The 21,933-nt window shown below is 46.3% G+C and overlaps 1 protein-coding gene and 1 non-coding gene across 2 annotated transcripts in view; one reads left to right on the top strand and one right to left on the bottom strand.

Moving 5' to 3' along the window:
• Nucleotides 1–21,933, bottom strand: part of SPAG16 (sperm associated antigen 16) — a 2,683,085-nt gene that overhangs the window by 411,868 nt on the left and 2,249,284 nt on the right. The window lies entirely within an intron of this gene.
• LOC138490932 (5.8S ribosomal RNA) lies at nucleotides 19,254–19,407 on the top strand. The gene has a single exon (XR_011275818.1). It is a non-coding gene; the product is annotated as a 5.8S ribosomal RNA (ribosomal RNA).

Below are 21,933 nucleotides of genomic sequence, written 5' to 3'. Positions count from 1 at the left end.
GTGTTTTAAGTGAAGCAGGGGTTTGGTGCCCCTCTCATTGAAAAGTATTTTAGAGCCAGGACTCATTAGAGTGACTTTCATTTTGAAGGTTTTTTATGAGATATATCAGTAGTAATGGTGTTTGTTTGAGTAGAGGATGTCAGTTTTAGCTTGATTTAACAACACCAGTTGAAGGAATTCATGACTGGATGGTTTTAAAGAAAAGAAACCAATTTGTTTTTTTGGTATGTGTTATGTTGAGATGGTGCCCTTGGGACACCTTTGATTGATATGTATGGGATTGTAGGTTATACAGGCCCCTGTTTTATTATTTGGTAGGGGTCTATATTTGAGTATTTTTGTTTTTGCCAAACATTATGTATGATTAACCATATTTTGAGCACATTTTTTCACACTAGAATGTGTCCCCATTCATTACCAATATATGAATCAGATAGGGCCCATTAGATTTTTTTTTTTTTATTATTACACAGATCCCTTTCCATTTTAAGGTTCTATTAAATATATAATTTTTTATGGGGCTATGTCAGATACTTTTTCTTTTTAGGACCTGATCATAAGTGGCAAGGAGATAAAAACCTTGGGCTTCTACTTAGATTCAACCTTGAATCTGCATAGAAAAGCCAACGCCACAGCCTCAGCGACAGTTTACACTTGTAAGCTTATCCACGCCTGCAAACAATTTGTATCGACAGCTATCTGTATTACACTAGCAGAGCCCTAATTCTGTCGAAATTAGACTATTGTAATGCCCTACACCTTGGCTAAAGTAAACAGAATGTCAAAAAACTTCAAACTTGTCCCGGGAGGATAGCTCAGCGGCAACGTGCGCCCCTTGGAAGCAAGACGACACGAATCAACACAGGTTCGATCCCCAGGTCCACGTTTAGAAACCTCTGGGTGTTTAAGTGCGTTATAAATACGCAACTAAGGCAAAAACAATTACACAACCAAAAAAAAAAACAATTCCTGTAACAGCGCCTAGATGCCCGCGGGCTGTGTAAGCGCTTTAAAAATGTAAAAATAAAAAAATAAAAATTACAGAACAACGCCTTCATAACTGCACTAAGCATTCCAAGAAGACAACCTGTCTCAGAGGCCAGACTTAATAATAATTGGCTCTCAGTCAAGGATAGGATACAGTTTAAAGCCGTCTCCCTTACCCATGAATGCCTATCTAACGCAGCACCAAAATACCTAATGGAGAAATTTGTAAAAAATGAGTCGACTCGCCCTACTAGGACCTTGCACTCCTTCTGCCTGAAGGTCCCCAGATACAAGTTGAAGAGAGCAGGGGTAGTAGCTTTTCTGTCATTGCAGCCAGGCTTTGGAACTCCCTGCCAACAGCCCTAAAACTGACCAGTCCTTCTTTAGCTTTAGAAAAATTGGCTCCTGGCACGGGATATCTGACCAGCACCAGCCTTTCACTATTGTTACTAGTCAGTATACAATGCTGCTTACATACTCATGTGACCAGTTTCGTATATCTCTTATGTATTATATTGTTAAATGCACTGTGTAAATAATGTAAAGAACTGCCTTGTAATTGTGATTTGTCATCCTCATGCAACCTGTAACGCTCCCAGATACCTCTGGGTGTGGAGCGCTATACAAATAAATAAACACACAAATAAACAAACAAACTTCATTTGCGTTTAAGCGCTGTACAAATAAACAATAACAATTACTCTCCCTGGGACTGATTTTCTTGGCAGGGGCCAGTCACAGAGCCACAACTCATGCCAGTCCTGGTAGTCTTGCCCTTCCCCAAAGCATCAGAAACCCTACTTCTTAGAAAACCCTGCAGGGTAATAAGGCAGAACTTAGAATGCTTCCTGTTGGCGTTCCTCTTGATCCCAGCTGTCAGATATGTGAGAGAGCATATACACTACTTTCCTGGGAATGGCTGTCTATCTGCGATGTGAGAAACCAAACTATTGGCTACTTGTCCAAAATATCTGCTCTGGTAAATCACCATCTCCATGTGCTTAGAAACGGTAATCATCAGTATTAGCAGCTATATAAAACGTGAAGATAGACATTCATATTTTCATTGATGAATAGGCACGAAGAGCATGCAGCACAGGCTGGAGCTGGGAAAGGCCTGATCCAGGCGACTTTGTTGACATGAGGATTTATTTGTAGATCTATAACTCTTTACTCCTGCCCAATAACAACTTTCAACACCAAGACCAACAATGTGCCATGATTTGTAGGAGTCCTTCAAACAGCAGATGGGAGCAAAGAAGGTGGGAAGCGGAAGCTGGATGAAAAAACCCATCAGCCCCACTGAAAGGCAACACTGAAAAAGAGCCCAATCCTGCCGAACTGTATGAAGAACATTTGTTAAAAAGAAATCGTAAAAAAAACCCTGAGAAGCCCTGCGGAGTCATACATGTCAAATAGGCCAGAGGAAGGCCGATGGGCAGTATAATCGTCTAGACTGTAAAGTGGAGGATACTATGGTAGCAAACCCCAGCACATGCGTGTTATAATAAAGGATGCTGCTATTTGAAGACTGAGAGCATCAATTGAAGAAGGGAAGGAGGAATAAAGAACATATAAACCTTAAATAAAGGTTGTTCTAATCTGTAACAGTAGTTCTAGAACGATTAAGAATGGGCAGAAAAAATAATAGCTTTTCAGTAATAACCTAAACAAATCTGAAAAAGTGTCCAATAGCAAAATAATTTCTAATAACGTGCAAAATCGCGCAACTCACTTAATCTATACACGAGGTCTGTGCTCCTTTGAGATGAAGAGGGTCACTGGCTCAAAGGCCAGCGTACCAGAAGTGAAGACAGTGGCCTGGAACACTGGAGCCCACTGAAATCCACCCTGCGCAAAAAGAACCAGGGGGTGTGGCTTGTCAGCAAAGCCCATCAGGAGAACTCTCCACCCCCGACCGCTATGAACGTGGAACCATCTCGAACTCTACCAATCAACTTAACTACACCTCCAAAAGACATCTGTGCCAAGAAGCTAATCCAGCCCGATGACCATGAGGAAATAAAAAATATCCCGCGACGTACCCTCCTGAGCTCCATGCTAATGCAGAGAGGTTCTCGCTGGATGAGGGGCCTGGACTCATTGCGGTACCGCAGGTGGGTCCTCGTGACGCCGGCTTCCCGGCTGGACCTTGGGGGACTGGATTGCATCTGGGAGATGGACGGGCATCAGCTAAGGCATCCGGAGCTTCCAAGCTCGTGGTGTGATGCCCTCGCAGGCGGGGGATCTGAGGCACCAACATTTCCGACGAGAGAGGACAGGGAGGCAGAGAAGGATGCTGCTAGTCCGGCGCATGCACTTGATGGGACGGACTATCCTCCGCCCCCACCTGCAGACGAAACGGCCACTCCTGACCACACGAATTATGGAGAAGACGTGGGCCAAGAAGTCTCGGGTCTCCCCCTAGCGGGCCTCAAATGCGAAAAAGAAGAGGAGAAAGAAGTAACACGGGGAGTGGAATGTAGCCTCCCGCAAGGAAAGCCTGTAGTAACAAATCACGCTCACTTTGAAGCAAGTGTAAATTCCCTTGCAATTAAGACTCAATCAAACTTGATAAAGGCAGCTATAGAAATCCATCCTGTAAGTGCCATGGAGGACTTGAAGAGCCCTAACACTTCCTTAGAGGACACTGTGGTCCAGAAAACAGTAAACAACCAGTCAAATGCCTCAACTGATGATTCAGTATCCATAACTGAACCTCCATCACCTACAATGAAATTGCAGGCGGACTTACTGACGAAAGGTAATAATTTGGCTAAGGTGAAACAATTTTATATGGCAAAGCCAAAAGTAAACGTTCCTTCAGTAGGTCCACGTTGAGGGAAAAATGTTAAACGCATGGTACAAACCACCCAGGACCTTGGCAAAATTTGGGGGAGAATATCCATGCTAAAAACATCTACTAGCCCCCGAACAGGTTCCCCCAAAAAGCCATCCCATATGACTGTCATGGAAGTGCAACCAAACTACACGAACCCAAACAACTTAAACCTACACCCCCAAAGAGGGGGCCTCACCAGATTCTTTCCCACAAAAATGACTACGGAAAAAAGTCTAAGATGTGAAATTTCTGATGCCGAGCTGTTAGAGAGTACAGTAGAAGTCACACCAACCCCCGACCTAGCTTCGGAGCAAAACCAATCCACTCCCAAACAGGCTGCAAATCATGATAACACATCTAGGAATCAGCCATCTCACCTACAATGGTGGCACTTTAAGCCAGCCCTGATCCCAGCCATGGCAAGGTATTCACTCTCTACTTGCTTGAATACACCGCCTAATTCAACCAATACTAACAATCCATCACACAGGATCGCTAGCGAAAGACAATCAAACATCACAGCCGGCACTACAACTACCAACTCGATACGGACCTGTGACACACCTGAGCTGGAAAGGCAACTAACGGAATCCAAACTCCACAAACTACCAGAAAGCAGTCCCACGCGGGACCCCACTTTGGAAAAACAACCAAAGGACTTGATAGAGGAGACTCATGATACAAACATACTAGCAAAGTCCGTTCTTCACCCTACCAAAGACAATGAACAAAGTGACAATCAAAGCCATCGCCCCAGAACCTTCCTAAAATCGCCCAGACAAAACCGCAAAAGATTACGACCATTATCAACCAAGAAACTCAAAAAACATTTTCACCTACAAAATCACCCAGAAGACGCCAGAGACTAGGTGAACAGCTAGGAACCAAAGACTGCGATACTCCAACTAAAAAGATGGACTTGTTCTCCATCATGACCACCTTAACCATTGCTCTGCCTCCCTTTTCAAAACTATACGAGTCTCTCAATGATACCCTAAAGGATCACCTCACCGTGGTTGCGTACATCTAAACCAGATTATCCATTGTTGAAGGATACATTATCGCAACTGATCAAAAAAAGTTTTTTATACAAGATACATCGACCCAAACGGATCCATTGAGGTCGTCGCCCCAAATAATTGCCTGTACTCAAACAGACTTCCCAATACCAAAACCATACATCTTCACAGCAGTCCAGACTGGAGAAAAAATAGACGTCGTCAGAGAACCCCACCCTTCACGCCCACCAGCGATCCTTCCAACAGAGTCTTCGATAATGCTCCCAAAATCGCAGCACCAATCCTCAACGAGTTCCTGAAAGAGAGCAGAAAGTGAGAAACTTCACCTGGACACGCAGCTCCCTTTTTCGTCTAAAGGGAGTCAATTGCCAACAAAACCTAACACAGTTCAAAAACCCCGGAGAAAAAACGGCTGTACGACTTTGGACCAGGACACTACCATACAGCCCTTAAGTGATGAGCTATCTAAAAGGAAACTTACTGTCTCACGATCGACACTTCCCTCACTGCCGGGAACTCCAACTCAAAAATCAAACATGGCAAAACAGTCAGTCCTTTCCTTCAAAAAGAGAACAGTGTTGAAAGTTCAAAGACAACTGCAAACCATGCCAGTCAGACTCTCAATTTACATCCAACCCGTCATAGCGCCGACTTCACCAACAGAAAGCGACCTGATGGAAGCAGCACTTGACTTACACTCATGCTCTCGACAGTCTGAGGAAAAAGAGACAGACAAGAGACAACGTGGCAAAAGGAAAGTGGTCTCCCCACACCCTAGCCCTTCTCTCTGTGGATCCGACCTGGATTACTCGGTGGGAGCTCTAGGAGGTGCAGCCTCTCCTATCACGGAGGAAAAAAAGAACACCACAAGGAGAAAATACGAGACCCCAGCCTCCTGTGGTAAACAAGCGATGAGAGACTTCACTCCCACAAAGAAGATGGGTCTTGTACGTGCGAAATAAGGAGGAAGACGTTGTTGAGCACTGACCAACTACAGGACAAGAGGTCAAGGGTACCTCCAGATGGAAATCGAAGGTTCATGACACATGCAGACCAATTCCCTCTCAGAATATTAGAAAAAGCTATGATTACAAAACCACCAATAATAAGGAGACAGACGAGGGGACAGATCGTAGATCTGCTAGAACAACGAGACCAAGAACGCCAACACAAAAGAAGCACTCACCAAGTCTCCCACTCAGCTTGCTGGCCAGAGGTATGGACCATACCATTACATGGTCCCGACAAATCATAGCAGAGAAAAGGAGAAAATGAACGGGATCAGACCGTTCAACTAAAACACTCTCATTTGTTCTCGAGCGCATTCTGGACAACGGAGATCACATCATATTAAATAGGAGGACAATAGTGTCCCTCCTTCACCACATTCCCTCACTGAATACACTCTTCTCTGAGGACATCGACATCATTGAATTTCCAAACGATAAGGAGACGGAAAGAGTCTACCTTCACATTGAAGCCCCGGTGTCAAAAAACTCCTTTCAGAAGCCAAAAAAAATTAAGAACATTGGGGTACGACTTGGAGGAAATTAACCATTGATCCAAGGACAAGAAATTCACTCTAAGACCTCAACCGATGAGTAACCAGAAAAGACAAAGATCGCCTTCCATCAGCAATGTTAAAACTTACAAAGCCTCCAAGTCAGAGTTAAAGGATGTCAGAAACTCTATACACTACAAGCAGAGGACCCATGCAGCAAAACCATTGAAGATTGAACCCAACACAGGAAAGGAAAAGACTGAACATCCTATACTCAATGGTCGTAGCTCACAAAGACAAACGAAAGAAGAAAAGGTCGGGGAGATCGAACTATCTATCGAGCCCACTACACACAAGTCTTATGCCACCAAGGCTCTGCATGGAGACCGGAGGGAAGTTCAAAGAGACGTGAGCTTCTATCGCAATTCGACCAGGAATGATAAAGATAACCCCTAGCTAATAAAAGCATCAAAAATTGACTTTGACAAGTCATTCGAAAATGAATGAGTTCCAACTGGCCCACAAAAAAACTGGAATATCACAATAATCCAAGACCAACGAACCTCCACGAACAAAAGATACAGCAACAATTATGGTTGGCTAGAAATGGGACTGGCTGCCAGCAGTCCTAAGTAGATCCAACCGACTAACAACCAAATCCCCAGGCACAGGACATGCCTCCACTTCCGCCGAAGCACAAATTGATTGCTCCCGCCACCCAAATAACCATAGGATAATGGAATATGAGAGGCTTTGCGCATCTGACAAGCATCTCTGACGTTAACCTCAGCAGTTTTGACATTCTCTGTCTCCAAGAGACATGGTCCACAAAGGAACCAACTATCGATGGCTACGATCTGGCCTTTTCTCCAGCAATTATATTGTCTCTTGGAAGACCAATGGCAGGCCTGATTACAGCCGTTCGCACTGGCAGAGCGCTACACCTTGAGGAAATTCTCACATGCAAACCACATATACTGGCCACAATAATTTTGTGGGCATCGACCCGGCACCTTAAAAACTCCAAGACGACGGAAAAGGTTTTGCTGATCAACCTATATTGGAATCCGAATGATCCATCGTACAACTCCATGATTCCAAAAATTGAAGATGTAATGGTCAACTTCAGAGAAGAGCACCAAGCTGAAAATATCATAATATGCGGGGACCTGAACGCCTCCATATATGTAAACCCACACACAGGTTCTTCAAATGCGACCTCGGAAATTAGAGGCAAATCTTGGATGACCTGCATGGAGGCAAACAACCTGCACAATCTACACTGTTCCATGACACCAGGTCTTCCCTTAATTCCCACATGGGAAAGTCTAGGCCACAGAGTGACGATCAACCATATTTACGTCTCGCGAAAACTACTGGAAAGAGCGAAGGACTTCGAGGTCATTTGTACTCGAAATAGTGATCACAACCTTTTGAAGGCAATTTGGACCGAAGAGAACTTGGAGAATCATCATATGACAGCCAGAATTGAGACCAACAAAGGCAGATCTCGATTACAACTAAAGACGTGGTCAGTTAACTCCATCACAAAAGAATACCTACAGGCCAGAACAGAGATCAACGACTCCACAGGGATGGCTAAGCACAATTATTGTGCTCTTCTGGTACCCTACAAGTACCCAACGAAGGGAGGCGAAAGGAACATTTCTCATCATCATTCCAATAATCAAATCCTGAAAACACAAAGAAGAGAACTCTGCAAGCAGGTGAGGAAAGCTAAACATTTTCCCATGAGGTGCAACATCGAAGAAGCTCACAAAGCAAAAAAGGCGTACAAAAATTGGCTGCAAGGTCACAAAATAATCTTGTACCAAGAAGACTTTGAATGCATGCTACGAACATTGAGCGTCAAACAATCAAAAGCATTCTAGCCACTAATATCTGCGGGGCCCGAACAACCCAACCCTCCCTCTTAAACAACGGGAACGAGAAGTCATGGATAACACACTTTTCAAATCTATTTGGTCACCTACCAACAACATCCAATAGAGATAAAATCACCTCAGACAGATGGGACATTGAGCAAGATGAAACCACGATCGCAGATAAAATTGGCAAATTAAAAGCAACCCGTGCCCCAGGTCCTGACGGGCTCCCAAACGCTGATCTCAAGACAAACATCGAAGCCTGGGCCCTCTTTATATCGGAAATCTTTAAAACCTATTCCGTCTCCTGAACAGTTCCTCCCTCATGGAAGACAGCCAACATCGTCTCGATATTTAAAAGGGGAGATAAAGGGGACCCTTGCAACTATCGGCCGATAGCCCTGCTGGACAGCATCGGTAAAATCTTTGGCTCATTCCTCTTAGACCAATTAAAACTTTGGGTGACATCATCACCCGGCTTCGATCACTTTCAAACGGATTTCACTAAAAACATTGGAACCAAAGCGAATATCATGATGCTCAGTATACTAAAGGCTAAAGTGGTCGAAGGCGCTCCAAACATTGTGCTTGCCTTCGTCAACCTCTCCCAAGCCTTCAATAGAGTCAACAGGAACAAATTGTGGGAGAAACTCTCTAACTGGAACTGTCCAAGCTCCATTCTAGCTCCCATTACAGAACTGTACTCAGAATCATCGATGAAATTTCGGCTCAGTGGCTCAAGCGCTAAACAAGGAGTTAAATAAGGTTGCCCACTGGCCCCGGCGCTCTACAATGCATATACAGGAGACTACCAAGATGCCGAAAAAGCAATCCGATCCTTCCCCCCAACTTTGGGGAAGGAAAAAATAAGCAGGCTACTATATGCGGATATTATCTTCATAGACCAAACGGCGGTGGGCCTCCAAAGAAAACTTGACAACTTGGTAGTTTATCTGAAAACTAACGACCTCGAGATCAACACCAATAAAACGAAAGTGATGACCCTGGAAAAATCAGCCAAAAGGAGAGACATGAAGACATGGCGCCTAGGAGGAACTCCTCTCGAAAAAGTTCAATCATTCCGATACCTTGGGGTCATGTTTAGCAAAAACAAGCTTGAACAACCAATGCAAGACTTCATGCGTACAAAGACCAAAAGTTTGATCAACCAAACGAGAATACTCGATAAGAAATTTGGTTGCTTTTCCATCCAAGCGGCTCTGAATTTCTATAAAGCAAAAGTACCTCTGGAGATCATTTATGGAGCAGAGGCCATGCCAGGGGTACCAACGAGCATCTGGAGAAAGCTGGAAGGTTTGTTCTGGAGGGCGGTGTTGGGCCTCCCACCTTCAACAGTAGTAACATTGATCAGGAGGGAAACAAGGCCTAACCTCACTCGAAGCCAGAGTCGAACTTAACAACTTAATGCTCTTCAGGAATGTCCACAGTTCAAACGAAATAATCTACGAAATCATCCAGGAAGAACTAACAAAGGGATCAAATAAAATGTTAGTTAAATGGTCACTAAAAAACCTGACACGTTTGGAAGAGATCGGAAGCTTGCAAACTGAACTAATCAACAACCCTATGGAAATATTGAGAAGATTAAAGGAACACGATTGGTGTAATACTCAGGATCGGGCTGTCAAGTATAAATCCACAAGTCATTTGCCAGTCAACATCCAAAAGCTCAATGAACCAGTAAGATACCTGCTGAAATTCCCAAACAAAAAACTAACATCCTAAAACAAACAAAATCATTTCAATCAGAGATAAAACCAGAGCATCGGGATGCAGATTTTGTGAGCAGACAAACATCTGTGAAACCGTGAGACACTTACTTCTCGGATGTAACAGCCTATTGACAAAACGAACGACCCATCTTGGCCACCTATTCACAGACTACTTTAGCACGAACGAGAAACATTGGTGGTCTCACCTAATGAACGGGGCCAACAGGAAAGCCGTCATAGCAGTTGGGATCTTCATCCAGAGCCTTGACTTGGTCTAAGTAACCAATGGAAAAAAGAAAGAATAGAAAAAACAAAACAAAAACAACAAAAAAGGGGGTTTCAATTGAAATAAGCAAAGACCAAACTAGGGGAAATAAGCTCATCAACCTTGTAAAGACTGATAAAACAGTTAAATCAAGTAAAAAAAAAAAAAAACATATAAAATTGTGGGGGTAGTCAGGTGAGGGTAAAAAGGCTGTAGAAATGGGAGGGTTGGGTGAGACCCCCCCAAAAGAAAATTTAGAGTTAATGAAGTGTTGTTTAAAATGTTTGTCGTTATTTTGGGGGTCGTTATAAAAACATGGAACTGTTTTCACTAACCTTCTACTGTCAGCCACCCAGTCTGTTAAACAATGATTGGAGGTGTGTTGCTCTTCTTTTCACTTCTTCTCATCATTCCTGTCTGTTCTAGTTGCCTTGCATGTTTCTCATTCTGCTTCCTTACTCCTCACATTTTTCCTCCTGTTAACTCCAACAGTCTTCTTTGTCCTTCTTCCCAAGTGATTGCATGTCATTCAGCATCCTACCCCTTGCACCCAGTACCCTTTTACACACGTCATCTCTGCTCTCACCATGGTATCAGAATGATGCCAGAAGCCAACTGATGATAGATGAGGGACACTGTTTTTATCATGGTACAGTATCAACTTGAATGAAATAGCTGGAGGGCGTCTCCTGGGGGTGCAACAATGAAAGTCTCTGTGGGATCAAATGATTTTACTCCACGGGCTCCCTCACAGTAATCCTTCAGTGTTGTCAATAAATCACATTATGAGGGTGTTTGAATGCCCCCTCCACACCTTACTTCCCCTTTTGGTATCTTCTTCCATCTCCTTTGTTGGCTTTGCTGTGGGAGATCCTCTTCCAACCATCTCAGGCAGCTGCCATCCAAGCCATGGGAGCAATGTTAAGGAAACTGGGAGCCACCAAGTTCACACCCTAAAGCTTCCATCACGCTGGGGGCTACTCTGACTGGCAAGATCAGGGTTTCCCTACTCCTGGCCTTTGGGACTTGACGCTGGTTCCCAACCGCTCCTCCTCGCCTTCCTCCTCAGAGATGAATCTCTCTCTCATGCCTTGGGAAACCTTCTCTATTCCCTCTTCCCACCCCCCGCTCCCCTTAGCACACTTGACCTCATGCTCTATTCTTCTGTAACCTCCTTGATGGTTCGCCATATGGTCATTCCTCCTTCCCTTTGATCCACCAGGCATGTGATATACCTGGGGTTCTTTTTCCCTCCTTTGACTGAACCGTCCTTGGTAATTCCTTATTGCCTCCTCCTCTACTCTACTTCTGTCCACATCGATATGCATCTCCGCCTCTTCTCTTTGGGAAAAAATGAGAAACCACACAATTGGACAGAAGAGAAAACAGAAGTGAACGGAGTCAGGAAGATGTGTCAGAGAAAGGGAACCATACTCTTCCAAGATGGCTGGAAGCCGAAAGGGGTGAGGGCCCATTCAAGGTAAAAAGAAGCAAAATAAGGCAATAATAAGGCAATACTAATGGGCAAAAAGCTGCATGTGCTCATTGAAGACAGAAATATTTGAATAACTTCTGAAGGAGGATGGCATCCAAAAGAGGGAATAACTTGGGATATGTTATAGATAGAAATAAAAAGAGTTTAAACCATTCATGGTCGATGGAGGTAATAGCAAGCCGAACCATCGTTCAAAATGGAGGCAAATACAAGGAATGGACCGACCATTCGAAACTGGTGGGTGCAGAAATAAAGGAACACATTTAAGATGACCGCAAGCAGTGAGAGGATCAAACACGTTAAGAGCTTAAAGCGAGGGGTGACGATTCCGGGGGGTGCAAGGCAGTAAAGGGGGCGTGCACTTACGGCTCGGGACGCGGACCGGCATACATCTCCGACATCTCTCTTCAGTGATGGCTTCATTCTACATGCCGTTTTGAGACGGGAGTTCCAGCTACATTCTGGTGCTGGCCCTGGAGTGATCTACTTGCCCATAGGTTCTACATTGCTTTCATACCCGCTCCTGGGTTTGACTGTTTGACGCGCACGCCAGCTTCGGACATGACTTACAACTTGTCCGAAGCCTTCTAGTTTTGACACGTAGGGTTCCAATTCACCCCCCGCTCTACTGGTCTCGGGCCCCTACGGAGGAACTTGTTTCACGCTACCACAGTTCCACACATTACCCGTGCATATCTTGCACGGTTTCTCTCCTTTGTTACATTGATCATTGGAGCATCCTTTCCAAATCACCCCCCCTTTTCTCTTTAGAGAGCGACATCCGCAGGATCAGATGAAGGTAGCCTTCACTGCCCGCCGAAACGTCTCATTGGACACGTAATTGTTATACGGCCCATTTTTGAAATAGCAGGAATACAACCACCGACGTTATCTTGTGGATGGCTTTTGTTTGAAAATGTTTATTTCTTGCCAACACCAGAGTGTATGTTTTATATTATCTGATGCAATTCATTATGCACACTAATGGTCACTGCAAAATTAATAAATAGCCACCAAGCTATCACAATAGTTTTCTTTATGTATTGTTTTTTGCTCCAAGGCAGCAACACTGGATGCTTCGGGGTAGCCTGAGATATCAAACTAATCAGATATCCAGAGTATTTGGGTTCAACATTCATTGTTATATAGGCGAATTAGCCTTAAGCCTTTTGTTCATAGAGTACCACACGGGAAGTAATAGTGTGTGTATAAATATATTTTTGTCGGGATGAGGTCAGTTTCTTGTTCATATAACAGCAGAAATAAAGGAACACATTTAAGATGACCGCAAGCAGTGAGAGGATCAAACACGTTAAGAGCTTAAAGCGAGGGGTGACGATTCCGGGGGGTGTAAGGCGGTAAAGGGGGCGTGCAAAAGAGTCGCATTGCATAGGAGTCAGAAGTTTAAAAAAAAGGCCGTTTAATTGAGCATGGCACAGCAACAGAGAGGGAAATAATGGCAGATGGAGTGTTGTAATTATATTGTGACAGCTAACAGTGTCCACAATTGCAATATTACTCTCCCCTTGCACGATTCAGCATTATTCTAGCACTAAATACGCTGGATAACTCCTGTACGTAACATAAAATAAACACCTTCCCATTTTCAGTCTGGCGCCAAGTGCTGGCTCGTTGTGAAAGGCTCCAGCCTGCACCCGTGCAAGGGTTTATTACATTTAAGAGCCGTAAAAATTTACAGCGCGAGGTACGATTTTATCACTGCGTGTTACGCAGGACAGTACTGTGTAGCAAATGCGATTAACGCTCACCCGATTAAAGCTTGCATATTTACTATATGTTATTCCCTTTCCCAAATAAGGCAGTGAAAAGCTGTGCAGTACAACATTTTTACAATAGTGTATTTTTTCCACACTGGTAAAGGAAACGCGAGATGCAATCTGTCCCGCTGCCGCACAGTCGTACTGGTCTGAAACAAAGGCACGGTCCTTTAGCAAATACTGGCGAAACGACCCTTTTTTCTCATGAAAGGGAGCCATTACTCATTCAAGGCGCATGCTTCATAAGGGTGAAATCTAACCTTTACAAAAACGAGCAAGCTAAGAGCAAAGCCTCCGTTGGAGCAGGACGCATGCTGCCTTCAAACGCAAATCAGGGGAGTTCGATGGAAATACATATTCCTGAAGCAATCGCCGATATTCCTACCATGACGATATCGGGTCCCGTACCCCCACTAAACCCCTCTGCTCTATCGGAGATGCTGTCCTGTAATAACAGACTTAGGCACACATATAAGAATGGGCTATACTAGCTGTTAAAGGCATGAGTGGGCCATTAACTTCATCTCTCGTCTGTTCATTTCCAGTAATGGCCGCTTCCAAAGGTTATAGGCTATTAGCAATATTGGGAGCGCTTGGAGGCGAGGTTCCTGTGATCCCGCTAGTGCTAAGTTGGAGCTGGGTGGAATGGTGGTGCCACTGCAGTAGCATGCAGCATCAGAGGCAGGAGCGGGTAGAGACAGTGACAAGAAAAGCAGGAGCAGGCAGAGGGTGGAGAGGACACGTGCCTCCAAGGTGAAACTCGGAACAGAAGGGTCTAACCTGTGGGCCAGACATTAACATGGCAGTTGGTGGAGGACAGGGAATTCCCCTGGTTCAGGACAGAAAATAAAGTACACAAGGGAAGCGATAAAGGAAAAAGGGGAAGCAGTCTAAAGGGATCTTAAACTCACCACCTTTATCAGGGCCCATCATCTAGAGTTGGACTACACTCTCTGGTCAACTATAAAACCCCTCTACCCACACTCGTGGTAGCTCAATAGATCTCATCTTCCAGTGCCCTTCTCTTGACTCCTCTGCACTCTCTCTTGAGCTACCACCTTCAGAGCACCCAACCATCCAATTTACCTTCTCCATACCCCTCCACTCCAGCTCCCATCTATAACATCAATTAACAAAATGAAAAGTCAAGCTGACCGCAGGGTCCCTAAGCTATCCCTTTCTGCAGACATCTCTCTCTTCACTCCAAACTCCTTGAGCAAATTGTCTTCAACCACATCAGCTACTAAATGCTTTATGCCACTCCCTCCAGTCTTGGTTCCAGAGTAGAGACTTCACAGAAACTGCTCTTGCTCATGCCTCTAACGTTCTTATCATACTCAGATGTTCCGTCTATCCTCATTCTACTTGATCTCTTTACCACCTTTGAAATGGTGGTTTGTCCATGCCACCTCCACATTCTCTCCTTACTTGCCTTTAAGGAGACCACACTTGAATGGGTCTGACTGCTCCTTCTCCATTCCCTGGAATTCTTACTTCCTCCCATACTCCCTTTCCAGTTGGAGTTCCACAAGGATTTGTCCAGGGCCCACTCCTTTTCACTCTAAAAACCTCCTCCATTGGTAAACTCATTTCCTCCTTCAGCTTCTCTCATCCCCTCTTTGCTGACTACACCAAGATCATCATCTCCTTTTCCTCCTTCACCCCTGAGATCCTGGTGCTTATCACCAATGACCTCCTAATCATCCATTAATGGATGGCACTACATAGCTTGATGCAAGTGACTCTCAGCCCCCAATGCCAACGCCACTCTCCCTAACATGTCACCATACGCTCACAACTTTGGTGTTTACTTTGGCAATAAACGTACACTTGATCACTGCTACTACTGCTGCATCCATGATCAACCATCTAAATAGCAGGGTGATTCACAAACACCTCACACACCAACTCTGCTAAAACTTAAATATCCACCCTGCTCCTCGTTAAACTGGACTCTGTCCCAGCTTGCTACTAGGCCTCCCCCTATACTCTTTCACTCCTCTACAGAAAATAATCAACCTCGCCATATGCACCCTTTACAACCTACCGAGAGATGCCCACTTCTTGGTGGACTGTTACCACGCTGGGCTGCCCTCTATGCAAAATCGCACCCTCTTCCAGTTTCTACTCCTTTTCTTAATATCTATCCATAGCTTAGCCATGTACCACCTGACAGCTATCCTACTCGGGCACTCTGCTCTCTAACCCTCAGTAACCTCCCTGTTCAACACCCCACCCTTGCACTGAATCCATATACCCCACTGTCACCTCGATGCCTCACCACTGGAATGCTGTACCCTCGGGCATCAAAGCAGTCCAATGACCGACGTACTTAAGCGCTGGTTCCAACTCTACTTACCAGCCAGTTAAGGAGCATCCTCCAAACCCACCTTCATGCCCTACCCCTGAACACTCTGACCACCCCGACCCAATGGAAACCTATTTTAAGTATGTACACTTTCAGCATTTCAGCCGCTGAAGGTATGTATTCTTTCAGCCACTGGGCTTAATATACACCAATGTCTGCTTCCCTGTCACCAAATGTGCTATCTTTATGTCTCCAAACCCGAACCCCAACGCTTCATCACCAGGCTCTCCCCAATAAAGGGCTCTCTTACACCCACATACTCACTCTAACTATGTAAAGGTACCATGGGAAAGGGACTGTCTCCGCTGTCTGCGTTTAATCTCTGTTTGGCACTTCTAGTAGAATAAACGCCTATCTGTCCCTATCCCGATGAGAATGCTCCTGCCTAGCAAACTAAAAGTAAAGAAAGATTACCTTGTGTGCAAATGTATCTGACCCTCACACTAACAAATACACCCAAAGTGCATAAGGTAAATGTATCTGTTTTCAGTTCAACAAAAACGTCCAAACTTATAATTCTCACAAAGAAATCTTTGTGACCAGGGTTTGACTCCCTTCCCCTGAATAAATTCAGGAAGACTTTTGAACGAGTTCAGCTTCTGCTTTCTCTCCTCCTCTCCCCTTCTGATCTCCTGGCTGAATTTGAAACTGCACTGGTTACCGGGCTACCCTCTGACCTCGGGCCCAGGTCCCCTCCCCGCCAGTTGCACACCTGCACTGCCCCCCTACAGCCCCTACTAGCACTTGACCCATGATGTCTGTTCTTACCCTTGCACTTGTCACCAGCTGGCCGCACTTTTATTTATTGTCTTATTTATTTACTGTTATCCTATGTACTGCACTGCCCCCGTCCCTTTCCCCCTGCACTTTTCCCCTTCCCTTCTCCCCTGTACCTGCGCGATCTCAATGTCACCTGGCCTAGTAGGATTGCTCTCTTTCTTCCCTCTGTTTCTCCTCCCTTGCCTCGTCGCGCCTTGAAACACTTGTGTATAGGCGCGTTATAAATTCCATTTCATATCATATCATATCATATCATATCAATGAAATTCTGTTCAGTTCAATGAAACATGTCTTTTCCATCCAATACATCTTTCCAATTGGTAAAGTAAATGTCTCTTTTACAAATCACTTGTTCAAAACCAAAATAACAGTTTCTTCCACAAAGCATTCTTCCCAAAATGTAGATTGGTTATAAGTACATCAAAATTATTCTTTATGTGGAATACCTTTGTCAGGACAGAACAACAAATGTTTGTCAGGATGATAAAGTGAATAGTCTCTTTCCACAAAACCTTTCACCACAGCCATGTTTCTTCAAAGCAAATATGTATTTCCTGGTTTACTTGCCTGCCAGGACGGAGTGTAACCTCCTACACATGTAAAATGTATTTTCTGCTAGTGGCAATCCTTATTCCAAGTTTCTCCACACCAATATCCCATGTGAGGATGTTTGTACAATGTTTGGATGACTTCATAGTCTCTTGAAAGTTAGCAATGTGGGTACATGTTAACCCAAATTGATATTTAATGAGAGGAGAATTGCATCCTTTTTGCCCTTTTATCTCTTCTTTACAGTCTCTTGGCTGTTGGCATTGTTGGTTACAGGTTTCCCCAAGCTGATATTTCATGAGAGCAGAATTGCGCCCTCTTTGCCCTTCTCTTCTATTTGTTCGGTATTCAAAACTGTCTTGTGCAGTAGCACCTTTGAGCGTTCTTAAAGGAATTGACGGAAGGGCACCACCAGGAGTGGAGCCTGCGGCTTAATTTGACTCAACACGGGAAACCTCACCTGGCCCGGACACGGAAAGGATTGACAGATTGATAGCTCTTTCTCGATTCTGTGGATGGTGGTGCATGGCCGTTCTTAGTTGGTGGAGCGATTTGTCTGGTTAATTCCGATAACGAACGAGACTCCTCCATGCTAACTAGTTACGCGACCCCCAAGGTTGGCGTTCGACTTCTTAGAGGGACAAGTGGCGTTCAGCCACATGAGATCGAGCAATAACAGGTCTGCGATGCCCTTAGATGTCCGGGGCTGCACGCGCGCTACACTGAACGTATCAGCGTGTGTCTACCCTTCGCCGACAGGTGCGGGTAACCTGCTGAACCCCGTTCGTGATAGGGATTGGGGATTGCAATTATTTCCCATGAACGAGCAATTCCCAGTAAGTGCGGGTCATAAGCTCGCGTTGATTAAGTCCCTGCCCTTTGTACACACCGCCCGTCGCTACTACCGATTGGATGGTTTAGTGAGGTCCTCGGATCGGCCCCGCCAGGGTCGGCAACGGCCCTGGCGGAGCGCCGAGAAGACAGTCAAACTTGACTATCTAGAGGAAGTAAAAGTCGTAACAAGGTTTCCGTAGGTGAACCTGCGGAAGGATCATTAATGGCGGAGCAGCCGGAGGGAGAGCCACGGGCCCGACCTCGGTTGCGTCCCAGACGTGCATGACCCACAGCCCGGGGAACGGGACCCCTTCCGCCGGAGGGGGGTCCCCGACCCAGCAGACGGACGGGGATGCCCCGGTGGGGTTGGGTTAACCCGCCGGGGGACGTCCCCAGCCGACCGGAGGGGGAGAGAGAGGCCCGCCCCGAGCGGGCCCCCCTTGCATCTCTCCTCACCGAGCCGGCCCCTGAGCTGCCGTGCCGGGCGGGGGTGCGCTCCTCCACCCCGACCCGCCAGCGGGCCGGGCGTCCGAGGGGGTGCACCCAGGTCGGCAGGGAAGCCCCCGAGTGAGAGCAGCCGGGAGCCAAGGGAAGTCTGGCCGTTCTCGAGGGACGCCTCCCCAGGGCAGACAGGGGCCCGGCACGCCGGGCGAGCCCCGAGCCATGGCGCAGCCAGGTGTACTCGACGGGCGGACGTCGAGGTTCCGGCCGCCCACGTCCGTGTGGGTGAGCGATTGCCAGGCCCGCCGGCGCAGCGGGCGACCTTCCCTCTCGACCAGGTACCTGGAGCCCGGCCCCGTGCGGCCGGGCTGCGGTTTGAAGACTCTAACGGTCCCACCCGACCCCCCCACCCATGTCGACTCTGGCCCGCCTCTCCATCCGGTTCCCCGCAAGGGGAGCGGCAGAGGAGGTCGGGGTTGGGGGTAGGCTGAGCAGGAATCGGGCCGGGTGGGCTGGCGGCGGAGCGGCCTGTCTCCATCGGGGTGGGAAGCCCTGCCGCCGCGCAGGCTTCCAGGGCTGAGCGCCTGGATTTTATTTTTTGTTTTCTCTTAAAACCCCCGATGGTCTCGGCCGACTCCCAAGTGGGGCAGCTAGATGGGGCGCCGGGCTGTGTCTCGCCCGCGGCGGCCCAGACGGGCGACTCTGCCTACCCCCCGGTCTCTCCTGCACCGGAAGGTTCGGGCCGAAGTCTGGAACCAAACAAAAAGTTGCCTGTGACTCTTGGCGGTGGATCACTCGGCTAGCGCGTCAATGAAGAACGCAGCTAGCTGCGAAAATCAGTGTGAATTGCAGGACACATTGATCATCGACACTTCGAACGCACCTTGCGGCCTCAGGTTCCTCCCGGGGCTACGCCTGTCTGAGGGTCGCTTGAACGTCAATCGCCCCGGGGTTCCCTCCCCGGGGCGCAGCTGGGGCTGTCGCAGGGACCCCGTTCCCTTCGTCCCCCTAAGGTCAGACCCCGATGAGCACTGGCGCGGGATCCCTCTGGACCCGGCCGCGCGGGCCCCGGCGGTGGGCAGTTGGAGGTGGCGGTGGGCCTTGAAAAAGCCTGGCGCGCCTCCGCCCCTGCCCCGGGGCACCAGGCCGTGCCGTGTGTGGCTGTATGTGGGGTCCCACAGCTGCCGCCGCGGGACAGCCCCGGAGTGCGGGCCTCGCGACCAGGCGGGTCCTCGGCCTCAGCAGATCAGGAAAGTGCACGAGCGGCCGCTGCCGGAAGGCGTGGGGCTGTGCCAGGGGCTAACCCCCCCCCTGCGCGGCCCCGGGCCCGAGGCACGGCCGCCCCACGGAACTCACGCGGCTCCCTCGACTACGACCTCAGATCAGATTAACCATTTTATTTAATAGTTTGAAGTTAATCAACAAATGCATTTCAATGACACTAAATTACAATCAAATTGCAAAATTCATAACAAAATTTGGGTAATACAGAAATCCAGCAGAATGCATAAAAATACAGCAACCAATCATTAAAACTAAACACTATTCACAATCTTATAATTAAACTATAAACTCAACAAACAAGACAAGACAACAATAATACATACAACTCGCAGCCTCAAACCTCCACAGCACATTCCCTCCCTATCAAAACAACAAACAGCCAAAATCAGACACATTTGTATAGCCGTATAAATCGTTAAAAGGTCCTCATATCCGAGAGTAGCGACCCTCCCTTCCCTGTTTCAAGAATATAACTTTTTCATAATTCGACAAGGTCTGTACATCCAACAACCACTCCTCCACCTTAGGCTTCTTTCTTGTCTTCCAAACACGTAATATTTGCTTTGCCGCTAGCACCAAAACCCTATTTATCCCATCTGTTTTATCCCTGGCTCTATCCCCCCTCCCTCCATTGGATAACAAGATTGTAGAAGTGAAAGTATGTGGGAGATTCTCCTCCACCACGATATCTAGTCTATCCAAGACAGCAGACCAAAAATCAGATACTCTGGAGCATCCCCACAGCATATGCATCAGGGAACCCCCGCTACATCCACAACCCCAAGAAGAATCAGTATCTAAAAGCCCCAATTTAGCCATATTGGACGGTGACCAGTACAATCTACAAAGGATACTTTGTCTAATGTACCGTAATTGCAAATCCATTTTCGCCTGTACCCCCACACCACCTTTAATTGTACAATAATTGGCATTCACAAATCTTTGCTCACTTTCTTAATCTAAGAGAAACATGTCCCGCATATATTGCTTATCCTTGTTTACTCTCTTTGTGCTCTGCAGTTTGCTTCTTGCTGTGGCATCCTTGATTTCTGGCCAACAGCTATCCTTTGTTGGTGTACAAATCCATTTTCCAGCGTCCGTCAGTTCTGTTCTTTCTCCTTCAGGCTTCTCGTTTACTATTATTCAGAGCCGACGTCTATCTTTTCAATTTGGCCACTTTACCCGTGTTATATTTTCTACTGCAGCAAGCTTTTATGTGACTCATCTACCTTGCATTTCTGTGTATATACATTTACTACTCATTTGGTTACTTATCTTCTGTATATATGATTTCTCCTCACTCGTATATATGTTTACTTAGTTTCTTATATTGTTTCTGTGCATCATCTTGTTTCCTCCTTATGACATCACTTTTCACGTGTCATATTTTCTTTACAGCTCTTCGATGTTCAGTGGTGTCTGAAATCTTCCTGCTACAACTTCTGTTCGATACGATTGTCTGAGTGCATATCATCTCTCATACACCCGGTGCAGTATTGGAATGATACCTACTGTAATTTACTTTCCTTTAGGTTTTGACCATTTATAACGCACACCTTGGACCCAGAGGCTTAAGGCACACAAGAAAACATAAGGAACATATCAGCAACAAGATAAACATGCACAGATACGAATGAGTCTTAGAACTCAGATCAAAATGATAAAAAAGAGAGGGGCACCAGCAGGAGGAGACTTTATCTGAATAAAAGGGTTTTCAGCCTTTTTCTAAATAATGGAGTGGAGCTCAATTCTCTCTTAGGTCAGGTGGTAAGGCATTCCATGCCCTAGGAGCAGCTGAAGTAAATGTACAGTTCATGGCCTTGCTAGATTTACAAGCCGGTATCTTAAACTGGACTGCTGTTCCTTCCTTCATGTCTAGTATGTCAAAAAAACAACCACACTTGAGGTGTTCTCCAACTTTTATCAAGGCATTATTTCTGAAGCATAGGGGCACATTCTTCAGGGGTAATATCTGCAATGGTTCCCCCTCATCAACAATTGTCGTGATCCAGTGGCGGTAACAACCAGTAAAGCCCCCACTAAGAGATTGTATACTCTCAGGGATCGGTAGTTTGCTGGAACGTAGACCGTAGACAGAAAAACCTTCCCCCCAAGAGTGCGGCTTGCAGGACTATATAAACACCTGATAGGCCAGGGACTTGTGTGAAAAG

Source organism: Ambystoma mexicanum, chromosome 9 (assembly GCF_040938575.1).
Source record: "Ambystoma mexicanum isolate Mex_15411 chromosome 9, UKY_AmexF1_1, whole genome shotgun sequence".
Classification (NCBI taxonomy): Eukaryota; Metazoa; Chordata; class Amphibia; order Caudata; family Ambystomatidae; genus Ambystoma; species Ambystoma mexicanum.
The sequence above is the reverse complement of the archived record's forward strand: the minus strand, read 5'-3'. Positions and strand labels throughout refer to the sequence as shown.